Here is a 15,115-nt window from a genome sequence, read left to right as displayed (position 1 = left end):
GCTGGGTGGGACCTCCAGGGAAGAAAACCAAGTGCCTGAGAAAGTCAGAGAAGGTTCTCTGAAGGAAATGACATTGGAGTTAAGCTTGAAAACTCAATTGGGGTTTTCCAGGAGGCCACAGGGCCAAAGGATTTTCCAGTCTCAATAAACACTATGTGGAAAGTAGTAACAACTAATTACAGACAACTTTAATCTCTCTCTTGCCAATTTCTCAGAGCTCAAGTAGTGAGTGAACACAAATTATCTTTTTGATAGGGAGGCTGCTCCTGCATCTCCTTTGGTTCTCTCTGGAATCTTGGAAGTTTTCCTTACCCACGCTATTCCACACAGTTGCCTCTAGAGTTTACTAGAACGTTCTAGCAAGAGGCACGGACACTTATGCACCCCGGACTGAAGAAATGCGCTCCTGTGTCTGGGAAGGCCAGCCTGCTCGGCCAGTGGGCTGTTTAAGGAAGGAAGCATGTGCAGCAGTGACATGGATAGGATGCTACCCATATGGGCAGAATGGACCCTGGCCATCAGTGGGGTGATCGGTGTTGCAGCCACATTACCCTTCCATCCAGCATTCTTCTTTGGCTTTAGCTGTCTTCACTCTTAATGGCACAAAAGTCTCTTCCAGAATAGAGTGAAAACTGCCTGTTGTTTGCCCTGGTGTGATCGCTCACACCTATAATCCCAGTATTTTGCAAGGCCAAGGAGGGAGGATCGATCACTTGAGCTCAGGAGTTCCAGACTAGCCTGGGCAACATAGCAAGACCCCATCTCTACAAAAAAAAAAAAAAAACTTTTAAAAAATCTAGGTATGATGGTGCATGCTTGTAGTCCCAGCTTCTTGGGAGGCTAAGGCGGGAAGATCACTTGAGCCCAGAAGTTTAAGGGGGCAGGGAGCCATGATCTTGCCACTGTACTCCAACCTGGGTGACAAAGTGAGACCTTGTTTCAAAAAAAAAAAAAAGCCTGTTGTTTGGGAAGGCATATGTGTGTCCCACATTGAGTTGTCTACAGCTCTCAATGCAAGACTTTTACCCATATCTCTGCCCTTAATCCTGTTAAGCAGGGAGAACGGCTTTTTTGAAAGAAAGAAGAACCTGCAGATGGATGACGGTGGGCAGTCTTTGCCAGAAATACATCTTTCACCCAAACATTCTCTCTTGCTAGTGTAGGCTGAAGTTTGACTTCCAAGCTTTCACTTGTGAATGCTGTAAATGCACATTACTTCACAAATGTCTACATATTTTTTAGCAGAAAGAGGAGAAACTGGAGGGTTACTGTTTACCTAGCAATACCTAAGTATTTTATTCATCTTTCAATGAATCTGAATAAAATTTTTTTAAGAGATAGGGCCTCACTCTGTCACCCAGGCTGGAGTGCAGTGGCACAATCATGGCTCACTGTGCAGCTTTGAATTCCTGGAGAGCTCAAGTGATCCCTCTGCCTCAGCCTTCTGAGTAGCTGAAACCACAGGCACGTCACCATACCTGGCTATTTATTTATTTATTTAAGAGATGAGGTCTTGCTATGTTGTCCAGGCTGGTTTTGAACTTCTGGCCTCAAGTGATTCTCCTTCCTTGGCCACCCTAGGTGCTGAGATTACAGGTGTGAGCCACTGCATCCAGCATAGAATCTGGATAAATTCTTATACGGGAATAAATGACTGAGCTGAAATCAGGATCATTTGTGTACAAAGAACAGAAATTAAGGTATTTTGGGAAAAGTAGGACTTAGTGAAAATCCACTAATCACAGGAGCACAAAAGAAAAAAAAAAAGGTCTCAGGCAGGGCAGGGGCAAGGGCTTCTTTTCTCTTCCCTTATTTTCCAAAATCAGTGTTTCCGCATTCCAGGTTTTCAGAAGAGGAAATGGATTGGCCCAATTCACTTTTCCCACCAGGGCACCAGATTTTAGGTGTCAGGCCAGCCAGTAGGTGGCCTACTGGCCAGTAGGTGGTGGGATCCAGATGGCCCCTGCCCCAGAAGAATGGGTGAGGGAACTACCCCAAAATGTATCTAACACATTGAGACTTAGGTCAACAATTAGGAGTTACATTCTGGACCTACACTCGCTGCTTCCAGTGTTGGCTCCAGCCCTTACTAGCTGTGTGACTTTGCCCAGGTTACCTAACCTCTCTGTTTTTCAGTTTCTTCTCTTAAGATGGAGCAAATAAATGGTACCTTCTCACAGGATTCTGATAAAGATTAAATGAGACAAGGGGCCGGTGGCTCATGCCTGTAATCCCAGCACTTTGGGAGGCCAAAGTGGGCAGATCACCTGGGGTCAGGAGTTCAAGACCAGCCTGGCCAACATGGCAAAACCCCATCTCTACTAAAAAATACAAACAAATTAGCCAGGTGTGGTGGTGTACGCCTGCAGTCCCAGCTACTTGGGAGGCTGAGACAGAAGAATCGCTTGAACCCGGGAGGCAAAGGCTGCAGTGAGGAGAGATCGCGCCATTGCACTCCAGCCTGGACAAGAGCAAAACTCTGTCTTAAAAAATAATAATAATGAAATACATAAATAAATGAGACAAGGTATTAAAAGCACTCAAAACTATAAATAGCACACAGTGAGTATTCAGTAAGTATTGCTATTATGTTTTGCCAAAAATTAAGCAGCTCTTCCTCAGTTTTCTGTTAGTGGTGTCATCATTCTCCCATACATAAAAAGTAAAGTCAGCCAGGCACAGTGGCTCATGCCTGTAATCCCAGCTACTCAGGAGGCTGAGGCAGGAGAATCGCTTGAACCTGGGAGGCAGAGGTTGCAGTGAGCCAAGATCGTGCCATTGCACTCCAGTCTGGGCAACAAGAGCAAAACTCTGTCTCAAAAAAAAAAGTAAAGCCACCTGTTGACCATTATGTCCTGTTCATTCTTTCTTTGCTAAGCCTTTTACTTTATTCACTGATTAATTTATTTATCCGATTTACAGTTTTGAGCATCCATTTGCTACATAAAAAAATATATTTTTTCGTTTCCAACTTTGCAGGCATCTCTCTAACTTAAGCCCTTAATACCTTCCACTTGGACTGTTAGAGTTAGCTTCCACATTGGTCTCTCTGGCTTCTGCATACCACGGCCAGATTAATGTCACTAACACACATTCTGATCATGTCATTCCCCTGCTCAATGGTTTTCTGTGCTTCCCTATTGTTTGTGGTATAAAGTCCACATTTTGAAACTTGACATTCAAAACATTCTGCAGTTTGGATCTGATCTGCCATGGCAGTTCATTCCCACGGCTTCCCATCTAGAGACCACACTCTGGTTGACTGCACTGTTCTTGTTTCTCTCCGCATGGCAGCTCCTCTGATGCTTTCCCACCTCTGCCTTTGTTCCTGTTGTTCCACCCACCTGAAATGCCTGACCAGTCTTATCAGCATCACATGGGAGCTTGTTAGAAACGGCATGCCCAAAACCTACTGCATCAGAACCTGCATTTTAACAAGATCCTTGGATGGTTCATATACATGTATTTTTCTTTTCCTTTTTTTTTTCCCTAACACGGAGTCTTGCTCTGTCACCTAGGCTGGAGTGCAGTGGTGCGATCTCGGCTTACTGCAACCTCCGCCACTCAGGTTTATGCAATTCTCCTGCCTCGGCCTCCCGAGTAGCTGAGATTACAGGCACATACTCCCATGCTCAACTAATTTTTTTTTTTTGAGACAGAGTCTCACTCTGTTGCCCAGGCTGGAGTGCAGTGGTGCAATCTCAGCTCACTGCAACATCCACCTTCTGGGTTCAAGCAATTCTCTTGGCTCAGCCTCCCAAGTAGCTGGGACTACAGGTATACTGGTACGCAGCACCACGCCCTGGTAATTTTTTTTTTCTTTAGTAGAGACAGGGCTTCACCATGTTGGCCAGGCTGGTCTTGAACTCCTGACCTCAAGTCATCCGTCAGCCTTGGCCTCCCAAAGTACTGAGATTACAGGCATGAGTCACCATGCCAGCCATATACATGCATTTTTCTTATATTTTACAAGATAAAACATCTTTTTTTAAAGGGATGAGGTCTCTCTATGTTGCCAAGTCTGGTCTTGAACTCTTGGCTTCAAGCAGTCTTCCTGCTTCGGCCTCCCAAAGTGCTGGGATTACAGGCGCAAGCCACTGCACCCAGCCTAGATAAAATATCTTGTAAATTTCTGTATCTTGCATAATACGAGTTAATCCACTCCATCCCTCTCCCTGTTAAAATTCTACCCTTGCCTCAAGGCTTAGCTCAAACAATAATGCCTCATCCAGATGTCTCTGATAACTAGAGACAGAAATAATCTCTTTGTTCTCTGAATTCCCATAGCTGCTTTCTGAATTCTCTGGATTTCCCACAGCTGAATTCTTTACACCTGTTTCTGGCAATCATCATCAGACATATGTTCTCTCCTACTAGACACAGTTTCCTTGATTACAGGACTTTCCATAAAAAATACCCAATAAATATCCAGAAATAGATCATAGGGTTCAAAATACAAAAGAAAGGCTGGGCACCATGGCTCACGCCTGTAATCCCAGCACTTTGGGAGGCCAAGGTAGGAGAATTGCTTGAAGCCAGGAGTTCGAGACCAGCCTGACCAACATGGCGAAACCCCAACTCTACTAAAAATACAAAAATTAGCTGGGCACAGTGGTGCACACCTGTAATCCCAGCTACTCAGAAGACTGAGGCACCAGAATTGCTTGAACCCAGAAGGCGGAGGCTGCAGAGAGCTGAAATAATGCCACTGAACTCCAGCCTGGGTGACAGTAAGACTTTGTCTCAAAAACAAAACAAAACAAAAACGAGAAAAAAGAAAAAGATGTCATTTTGCTGGTCAATTAGAAAAGATGACATAGGAGGTGACATTTTATCAATTAGCCACTCTCATTCAGGGTTCAAGGCTGATGAGTTTTTTTCAGAGACTGCAAATACGTTGAAATCTGAAAAAATATATTGGCTACAAGATATGAACATAAAATTAAAATTAATAAATATTGAAAACCATGACATCTCAAGTTTCTTTATTGCTAGAGATAGGACAAAAAATTAAAATTAAAGGTATGAAAATAAAATTAAAAATGAATAAATGTTGAAAACCATAACATTCCGAATTTCTTTCTTTCTTTTTTGAAACGGAGTCTCTCTGTCACGCAGGCTGGAATGCAGTGGTGTGATCTCGGCTACCTCTGCCTCCTAGGTTCAAGTGCTTCTCCTGCCTTAGCCTCTCAAATAGCTGGGACTATGGGTGCGTGCCACCATGCCCGGCTAATTTTTATATTTTGTTGTTGTTGTTGTTAGTAGACACGGGGTTTCACCATGTTGGCCAGGCTGGTCTTGAACTCCTGAGCTCAAGTGATCCACCCGCCTCGGCCTCCCAAAGCTCTGGGATTACAGGCATGAGCCATGGCACCCAGCCCCGAACTTCTTAATTGCTAAATTTAGGATTCAGAATAATCGCATTATCTTGAATGCAATTTTTATAGATCTTTTTTGCTTTGCCACGATTCTCAAGCATGCACAATGATTCTCCAGAAAGCTGCACAGTAAGAAGAAAAAGAAAAAACACAAATGCAGATAATGGCAAGCACCACCTCACTCTAATATATGAGATGGGCTAAGGCTTCCAAAAGATTGTCTCAGCTTGTGAAGACCTAGAAACGCCCCTGTACGTAAGTGCACCCAGCCCATGCTGATGGGAGCATAAATTGCTGCAAACACCCTAGAAGCAATCTGTAAGTGGGCACATGGGCATTAAAAATGTTAAAACCGGCCGGGCGCGGTGGCTCAGCCTGCAATCCCAGCACTTTGGGAGGCTGAGACGGGCGGATCACGAGGTCAGGAGATCGAGACCATCCTGGCGAACACGGTGAAACCCCGTCTCTACTAAAAAATACAAAAAACTAGCCGGGCGAGGTGGCGGGCGCCTGTAGTCCCAGCTACTCAGGAGGCTGAGGCAGGAGAATGGTGTGAACCCGGGAGGCGGAGCTTGCAGTGAGCTGAGATCCGGCCACTGCACTCCAGCCTGGGCGACAGAGCGAGACTCCGTCTCAAAAAAAAAAAAAAAAGTTAAAACCGCCTGTAATTCTAGTATTTTAGGAGGTTGAGACAGGAGAATCAGTTGAGCCCAGGACTCAAGACCAGCATAGGCAACGTAGCAAGACACTATCTCTACAAAAAATTTAAAAATTAGCCTAACGTGGTGGTGTGTGCCTGTAGTCCCGGCTACTCAGGAGGCTGAGGCAGGAGGATCACTTGAACCCAGGAGTTGGAGGCTGCAGTGAGCCATGATTCTGTCACTGCACTCCAACCTGGACAACAAAACCAGACCCTGTCTCTAAAAAAAAAAGGGAAAAAAATTGTTATGACCTTTTGACCCAGTGATACTACTCCCAATACTTAATGTTCTGGAAAGAGTCATGTGTCCTCAGCATTTAGTAATTCTCTTTCTTTTTTTATACTATTCTGTATATTTTTCAAATTTCTTACACAATAAGCATGCATTTTATAGCAAGAATGCTTATAAGAAAAAAATTAACTATTTAATAAGAAGCCAATTGGTCAGGCATGGTGGCTCATGCCTGTAATCCGAGCACTTTGGGAGGCTAAGGCAGATGGATCACTTGAGGTCAGGAGTTCAAGACCAGCCTGGCCAACATGGTGAACTCCCACCTCTACTAAAAATACAAAAATTAGCCAGGCATGGTGGTGCCCGCCAGTAATCCCAGCTACTGGGGAGGCTGAGACAGGAGAATCACTTGAGCCTGGGAGGCATAGGGTGCAATGAGCCAAGATTATACCATTGCACCAGCCTGGGTGACAGAGCAAGACTCCAGTTCAAAAAAATTAAGTATAAATAAATAAATAAGTGTCGATTAAGCAGAAGAAGAAATAAGAGGAAGGTACAAAGAGGCAAGAAGGCCAAGTCCATGCAGTGGCCTCGATGCTTTAGCTTTCCTTTACCTCCCAATCTGCTCCGATCCACAATGCAGGCATTTCCTTGATCCACACCCCCAAACCACAGGCCAGCCTTTCTGTCCTGGCACAGGGTCCCTGCTCCCAGAGAACCTTAATCACCCCAACTGCATGAGTGTTTAATCTTCCCAACATTTAATCTTTCCAACAATCCTAAACTGTGGGCACAATTTTTCTGCTTCTCTAAATGTGAAAACATACTCGAAGAGGTTAAATCAAGTTCCCAAACACCACACAGCGAAGAAACAGCAGAGCTGGAGTATGGATAATTTATTGTCTACTTTAACAATGGGTCCTTTGTCAAGCTGCCCTTGGTCCATGCTTTATAGCGGACACTCATTGTCTTATTGTCCAACTTCAACATTCTCACCTCCTTTCCATTTCAGATCTTTTTTTATCAGAGAGCATCTTTCCTTTCTCCTCCCAATAGGACCAGAGAGATGTAACAGACACAGACCAATTTAACATATGGAGTCATTTTATCTCTGAAAAACAATCTCAGTTTGGAAGCCAATCATAGTGGGGAAGGGTTAATGTTAGTATTTCACCTTCCTGTCATATATTGGTTTAATATTTTTTATTTATTTATTTATTTGTTTATTTATTTATTTATTTATTTTTCTTTGAGACAGAGTCTTGCTCTGTTGCCCAGGCTGGAGTGCAGTGTGCTACCTCGGCTCACTGCAAGCTCCACCTCCCGGGTTCATGCCATTCTCCTGCCTCAGCCTCACTAGTAGCTGGGATTACAGGTGCCCACCACCATGCCCGGCTAATTTTTTGTATTTTTTAGTAGACACGGAGTTTCACCGTGTTAGCCAGGATGGTCTCGATCTCCTGACTTCGTGATCCACCCGCCTCGGCCTCCCAAAGTGCTGGGATTACAGGCGTGAGCCACCGTGCCTGGTCGTATTGGTTTAGTATTTTTATTCTGATATCAATGTACCGTTGTCTGGGTGTCTGTTTTAAACAACAGACATCTCTAAAGCAGAGACTGATTCTACACAATTCTCTTTATATTCTACTTAGCAAAACAAGGTAGTCAGTTAAATATTTAAAATTGTTTTGCATAATGAAAATTTTGACATGCAAATAAGTAAGAAAAATCTGTCTTATATTGGAAGGCAATTATCCTTAAAACATAAAATAATCACACATTGGATTAGAAGACAGAAGGAATCACAAAAATATCTGTTTGAACAATCTACTTTAATCTGAAAAAAGATTTCACTCTCCAGGGAACAGAGTGTGATGAGAATGGCCAGAAGGCTCATTTTGAGCTTTTGATCAGTTCTTGCTGCAAGTGTAGCAGGACGAGCGGCAGACAAAACTCCTCAGACACCAAGTTAAAGAAGGAAGGGGTTTATTTGGCAGGGGGCATCGGCAACACTCCTGTCTCAAGAGCCGAGCTCCCCGAGTGAGCAATTCCTGTCCCTTTTAAGGGCTCATAACTCTAAGGGGGTGCGCATGAGAGGGTCGTGATCAATTGAGCAAGCAGCGGGTATCCATGACTGGGGGGTGCATGCACCAGTAATTAGATTGGAACAAAACAGGATAGGAATTTTCAGTGCTTTTCTATACAATGTGTGTAATCTATAGATAACATAACCGATTAGGTCAGGGGTCGATCTTTAACTACCAGGCCCAGGGTGTGGTGCAGGGATGTCCGCTTGTGGATTTCATTTCTGCCTTTTAGTTTTTACTTTTTCTTTCTTTGGAGGCAGAAATTGGGCATAAGACACTATGAGGGGTGGTCTCCTCCCCTAAATGCAGCCAGGGAAGAGATTTCCAGACTGTACTGAGTGCTGTATTTACCAGCTTTGGAAAACCAAGGAATATATGCCATATTTTAAATCAAAGAAATGTGGAAGGCTCATTCATGAAAACAAAGAATTTAGGATCTAGAAATGAACATTTAAAAAATATTTGCATTCAACCCCATTTTACAACATGGAATGAATTAGCTCCGTTCTAGCAGAACTATGTATACATGTAGTTATGCAACAAAACAGTCTGCTTTTTAAAACAATTCACATTTTACACAAAGAATAATTCAGAAATGGGCAGGAAGATGTATATTTAGTCTATACTGAAATATCATAGAGAAATAAAACTTAAACCTGTTTTGAAGACTGTGGTTTGATACTACATGGCTCACCCTGTCGGTGTAAGAAAATTGGCTTTGGCTTTTTGAATTCAAAAGCACAAAGTGCTCTAGGTTGAAAGTGGGGCCAGGCGCACTGGTTCATGCCTGTAATCCCAGCACTTTTGGAGGCTGAGGTGGGCAGAACACCTGAGGTTGGGAGTTCGAGACCAGCTTAGCCAACATGGTGAAACCCCATCTCTACTAAAATTACAAAAAAATTAGCCGTGTGTGGTGGCGCACATCTCTAATCCCAGCTACTCGGGAGGCTGAGGCACGAGAATCACTTGAACCCAGGAGGCGAAGGTTGCAGTCAGTGGAGATCATACCACTGTACTCCAACCTGTGTGACAGAGCAAGACTTGTTCTCAAAAAATAAAAAATAAAAATAAAAAGTGGACAGTCATGCACCATATAATGTTTCAGTCAGTGATGGACCACATGATGATTGTCCCTCAAGATTATAATACCTTAGTTTTGTGTACCTTTTCTATGTTTGGATATATTTCGATATAAAAATACTTACCATTGCGGTACAATTACCTACAGTATTCAGTACAGTAAAAGGCTGTACAGATTTGCAGCCTAGGAGCAATGGACTGTACCATATAGCCTAGGTTTGCAGTAGGCTGTACCATCTAGGTTCTTGTAAGTACACTCTAGGATGTTCACACAATGATGAAATCACCTAAGGACGCATTTATCAGAATGTATCTCTGTCCTTAAGTGATGCATGATGGTACGTACTTTCTTCAGTCAGTTCAAATAGGTAATATTTACGCAGCAATAGCAAGAAAATGGAACTTGATCTCAAAAGTTGTGACTCAATTTGAATTAGCCACACTCCAAATGTTAAATAGAAACTTCCGTTCACAATTTCGCTCTTTGTGTTTAAAATATATCTATCGCAAAACATCACTAAGCTGAATGCAGTTAAAAAAAATTGTAAACTGATCAACAGTTTGCAATGAAGGTAAGCTAGGGAGGGGTAAGTTACAAGATGCAAAACCTCTGGGCTCTTGGATGGATAGTATAAACTTTTTTGGCTTCGCTTAGTTTTGTTTTAGAGTTATTACTCCTATTTTATTCTTCTTTTCCAAAATTATTTTAGTTGTTCTAGTTCCTTTGACTTTGCATATAAATTTTAGAATAATCTTGTCTATACCTACAAAAATACTACAATTGTGACAGGCATTGGGTTAAACCTATAGATCAATCTGGAAAAGAATTGAGACCTTCCTCTATGAACTCAATATATATCTCTTCATTTAATTTAGATCTTTTATTTCTTTCATCATCATTTTATAGTTTTCAGCATATACATGTTTTGTTAAATTTATACCTAATCACCTCATTTTTTGAGCAATTATAAATAGTATTCTATTTTTAATTTCAGTTTATACATACTTGTTGCTAGTATATGGGAGTAAATAATTTTTTTGTCTATTAATCTTATATCCTATGACCATGTGTGAATGGCCCATCAGTTCAACATCCTCACGAGCATTTGGTGGTATCTCTGCTTTTTTCTTTTCTTTTTTTTTCTTTTTCCTTCTTTTCACAGGTGTTGATTATCTATTTTTTATCTGTATTTTATTCTTTTCACAGGTGTTGATATGTCTGTGGTTTTCTCTTTTTTTCCCAACAGATTGGCCAAATGAGTGTTTCTTAATGTGTTAATAAACACATGATATGAGATAGACCCTCTTAACTTTCTAAGTATATAGATACTATAGTATAATATTGTTAGTATAATATTATAGTTAACTGATAGGTTGGTGCAAAAGTAATTGCAGCATCAATGGCAAAAACTGCAATTACTTTTGCACCAATATAATATAGTTATAACTATAATAACCATAGTTATTACAGATTATAGTTAGTATAGTATTATAGTTAACAATAGCATAGCATAGTTAACTATAAGCACATCGTTGCACAACAGATTTCTAGGATTTTTTCATCTTGCATGACTGAAACTCTAAACCCATTGAATAGCAATTTCCCATTTCCTTCTTCCTGAAACTCCTGGCAACCCCCGTTCTCCTTTCTCCTTCTACGAGACTGAATATTGTAGATACCTCATATAAAGAGCATCATGCAACATTTGTCCTATGGCTAGCTTATGTCACTTAGCATAATATCTACAGGTTTTACTCGTGTGGTGGTGTATGGCAGGATTTCTTTCTTTTTTTAAGGCTGAATAACATGTAATTGTATATGTATACAATGTATATGTCCATTTTGTATGTGTCTACACTTTGTTTATCCATTCACTCATTAGGTTGTTTCTACCTCTTGGCTATTGTGAATAAGCTGCTATGAAGATTCATTGTAAATCTTGAATTGAAAACAGAATCTTCTTCAATCTTCTTCACAAAAATAAGCTGCAATGAAGAATATTCTGATTTCAATTCTTTTGATCATATACCCAAAAGTGGGATTGCAGGATCATAGGTAGCTCTATTCTTAATTTCTTACAGAATCTCCATACTGTTTATCACAGCAGCTGCATCATTTTACATTCCCACCAATAATGCAAAGGGTTGCAGTTTCTCTGCATTCTCACCAGCACTTATTTTCTGTGTATGTGTGTGTGTGTTTATTTTATAATGGCTCTTCTAACAGATGTGAGGTGATAGATCATTGTGGTTTTGATTTGCATTTCCTTGATGATTAGTAATATAGCATCTTTTTAGGTATCTGTTGGCCATTTGTGCATCTTCTTTGGGAAAATGTCTATTCAAATCTTTTGCCCATTTTAAAATCAGATTATTTATTATTTTGTTTACTGATTTGTAGAGGGTCCTTATATACTTTGGCTATTAACTTCGTATGAGATTTATGGTTTACAGACATTTTCTCCCATTCTGTAGGTTGCCTTTTCACTCTATAATTTTTTCTTTTTTTTTTTTTTGTTTTTTGAGATGGAGTCTCGCTCTGTCGCCCAGGCTGGAGTGCAGTGGCCGGATCTCAGCTCACTGCAAGCTCCGCCTCCCGGGTTTACGCCATTCTCCCGCCTCAGCCTCCCCAGTAGCTGTGACTACAGGCTCCCGCCACCTCACCTGGCTAGTTTTTTTGTATTTTTGAGTAGAGACGGGGTTTCACCATGTTAGCCAGGATGGTCTCGATCTCCTGACCTCGTGATCCGCCCGTCTCAGCCTCCCAAAGTGCTGGGATTACAGGCTTGAGCCACCGCGCCCGGCCTATAATTTTTTCTTTTGAGCACACAGCTAGTTTCATGTAGTCCCACTTGTTTATTTTTGCTTTTGTTGTTTGTGCTTTTAGTGTCATGTCCAAAACATCATTGTCAAAACAATGTTATGAAGGTTTCCCTCTATGTCTTTTTCTAGAAGCTTTGTAGTTTCAAGTCTTATGTTTAAATCTTTAATACATTTTGAGTTGACTTTTGTGTATGGTGTCAGAAAAGGGTCCAACTTTATTATTTTCTTGTGAATATTCAGCTTTCCCAGCACCATTTGCTGAAGAAACTAGTTTCCCTATTGTGTAGTCTTGGCACCTTGTTGAAGGTCATTTGACCATATATGTGTGGATTTATGTCTGGGGTCTCTATTTTATTCCATTGATCTATACGTCTGTCTCTATGCTAGTACCATACCGTTTTGAATACTGTAGCTTTGCAATATGTTTTCAAGTCAGAACATGTGAGACCTCCAGATTTGTTTTTTTAAGATAGTTTCAAGAATCCAGGTCTTTTTGTCAAAGGACCTTGAATGGGTTCAGAGTCCTTTATGGTTCCATAAGAAGTGTAGGAATTTTTTTTCTATTTCTGCAAAAAAAAAAAAAAAAGAAAGAAAGAAAGAAAGAAAAAGAAAAAGGCCATTGAGATTTTGACAGGGATTACATTAAATCTGTAGATCATTTTGAGTAGTATGAACATTTTAGGAATATTAAGTCTTTCAATCCATGAAAATGAAACATTTCAATTTATTTGTGTCATCTTAAATTTCTTTCAACAATGTTTTGTAGTTTTCACCGTACAAGTCTTTCACCTCCTTATATTTATTCCTCAATATTATATTATATTATTTTTGATGCTACTGTAAATGGAAATTTTCTTTCTTTCTTTCTTTTTTTTTTTTTTTTTTTGAGGTGGAGTCTTGCTCTGCCACCCAGGCTGGAGTACAGTGGTGTGATCTTGACTCACTGAAACCTCTGCCTCCTGGATTCAAGTGATTCTCCTGCCTCAGCCTCCCAAGTAGCTGAGATTACAGGTGTGTGCCACCACACCTGACTAATTTTTGTGTTTTTAGTAGATACAGTGTTTCACCATGTTGGTCAGTCTGGTCTTGAACTCCTGACCTTGTGATCTACCCACCTCAGCCTCCCAAAGTGCTGGGATTACAGGCATGAGCCACCGTGCCCAGCCTTGGAACTGTTTTGTTAATTTCCATTTTGGATTATAGAAACACAACTAATTTTTGTATGTTGATTTTGTATCCTGTAACTTTGCTGAATTCACTTATTAGTTTTATCAGATTTTTTTGGTGGAAGCTTTAGGGTTTTCTATCTATCAGATAATGCCATCTATTATTTTTCTCTTCTCTAGTTCACGTATTTCTTCCATAATTTTTATTATTTTCTTCCTTCTACTAAATTTGTACTCACTTTGCTTTTCTTTTGCTAGTTCCTTGAGGTGTAAAGTTAGGTTGTTTACTGATATCTTCTTTTTCAAGGTAGCCTTTCACTGCTTTAAATTTCCCTCCTAGTACTGTTCTTGCAGTATCAAATAAGTTTGGGTATATTTGTTTTCATTTGTCTAAAGATATTTTCTAATTATCCTTTTGACTTCTTCTTTGACCCATTGATTGTTTGAGAGTGTGTTGTTTAATTTCTTCATATTTACGAATTTTTTGGTTTTCCTTCTGCTACTATTTCTAGTTTCATCCCATTGTCATCACACAAGATACTTGGTATTATTTCGATCTTCTTAAATTTGTTAAGATTTATTTTATCATTTAACACATGATCTCTCCTGGAGAATGATCTGTATATTCTTGAGAAGAATGTATACTTTACTGCCATTGGATGGAACATTGCATATATGTCTCTTAGGACTATTTGACTACAGTGTTGTTCAAGTCTTTTGTTTATATATTAATTTTCTGCCTTCATAGTCTATCAGTTGTTCATAGGGGCGTTTGAAATCTCCTACTATTAATGTGTTGCTTCTATTTCTCCTTTCAGTTTGGTCAATATTTGCTTCTTATATTTGGGTGCTCTGAAGCTGGGTGCATACATCTTTTTAAAGTTTATATGTTTCTAATGAACTGACCCATTTTTCATTATATAATGTCCTTCTTTACCTCTTGTGACAGCTTTTGACTTAAAGTCTATTTTGTCTGACATAGGTATGGCCACCCCTGCTCCCTTTTGTTTAACATTTGCATGCATTTTTTTCTTCCATTCTTTCATATTCAGCCTATGTGTGTCCTTAATCTAAAGTGAGTCTCTTGGCCGGGCATGGTGGCTCACACCTGTAATCCTAGCATTCTGGGAGGCTGAGGTGGGCAGATCACCTGAGGTCAGAAGTTTGAGACCAGCCTGGCCAACATGGTAAAACCCCATCTCCACTTAAAAATACAAAAATTAGCTGGCCATGGTGGTACGCACATGTAATCCCAGCTACTCAGGAGGCTGAGGCACAAGAATCACTTGAACCTGGGAGGCGGAGGTTGCAGTGAGCCAAGATTGCGCCACTACACTCCAGCCTGGGTGACAGAGCAAGACTGTCTCTAAATAGGTAAATAAATAAATAGAGTATCTTATAGACAGCACATGGTTGAATCTTAGTTCTTTTATGTATTCATGCACTCCTTGTTTTTTAATTGAAGAGTTTAATCCATTTACATTTAAAGTAATTACTTAAGGGAAAGATTTACTATTGCCATTTTGTTAATTGTTTTCTTTCTTATAGAATTTCATCTCTCTTTTCCTCCCTTGCTATCAGCCTTTTTGTTCCATGGATTTTTTTTTTTTTTTTTTTTTTTTTTTTTTTGCAGTGGCATGCTTTGATTC

This window comes from Rhinopithecus roxellana, chromosome 11 (genome assembly GCF_007565055.1).
Source record: "Rhinopithecus roxellana isolate Shanxi Qingling chromosome 11, ASM756505v1, whole genome shotgun sequence".
NCBI lineage: Eukaryota > Metazoa > Chordata > Mammalia > Primates > Cercopithecidae > Rhinopithecus > Rhinopithecus roxellana.
Note: the sequence above shows the minus strand (reverse complement) of the source record.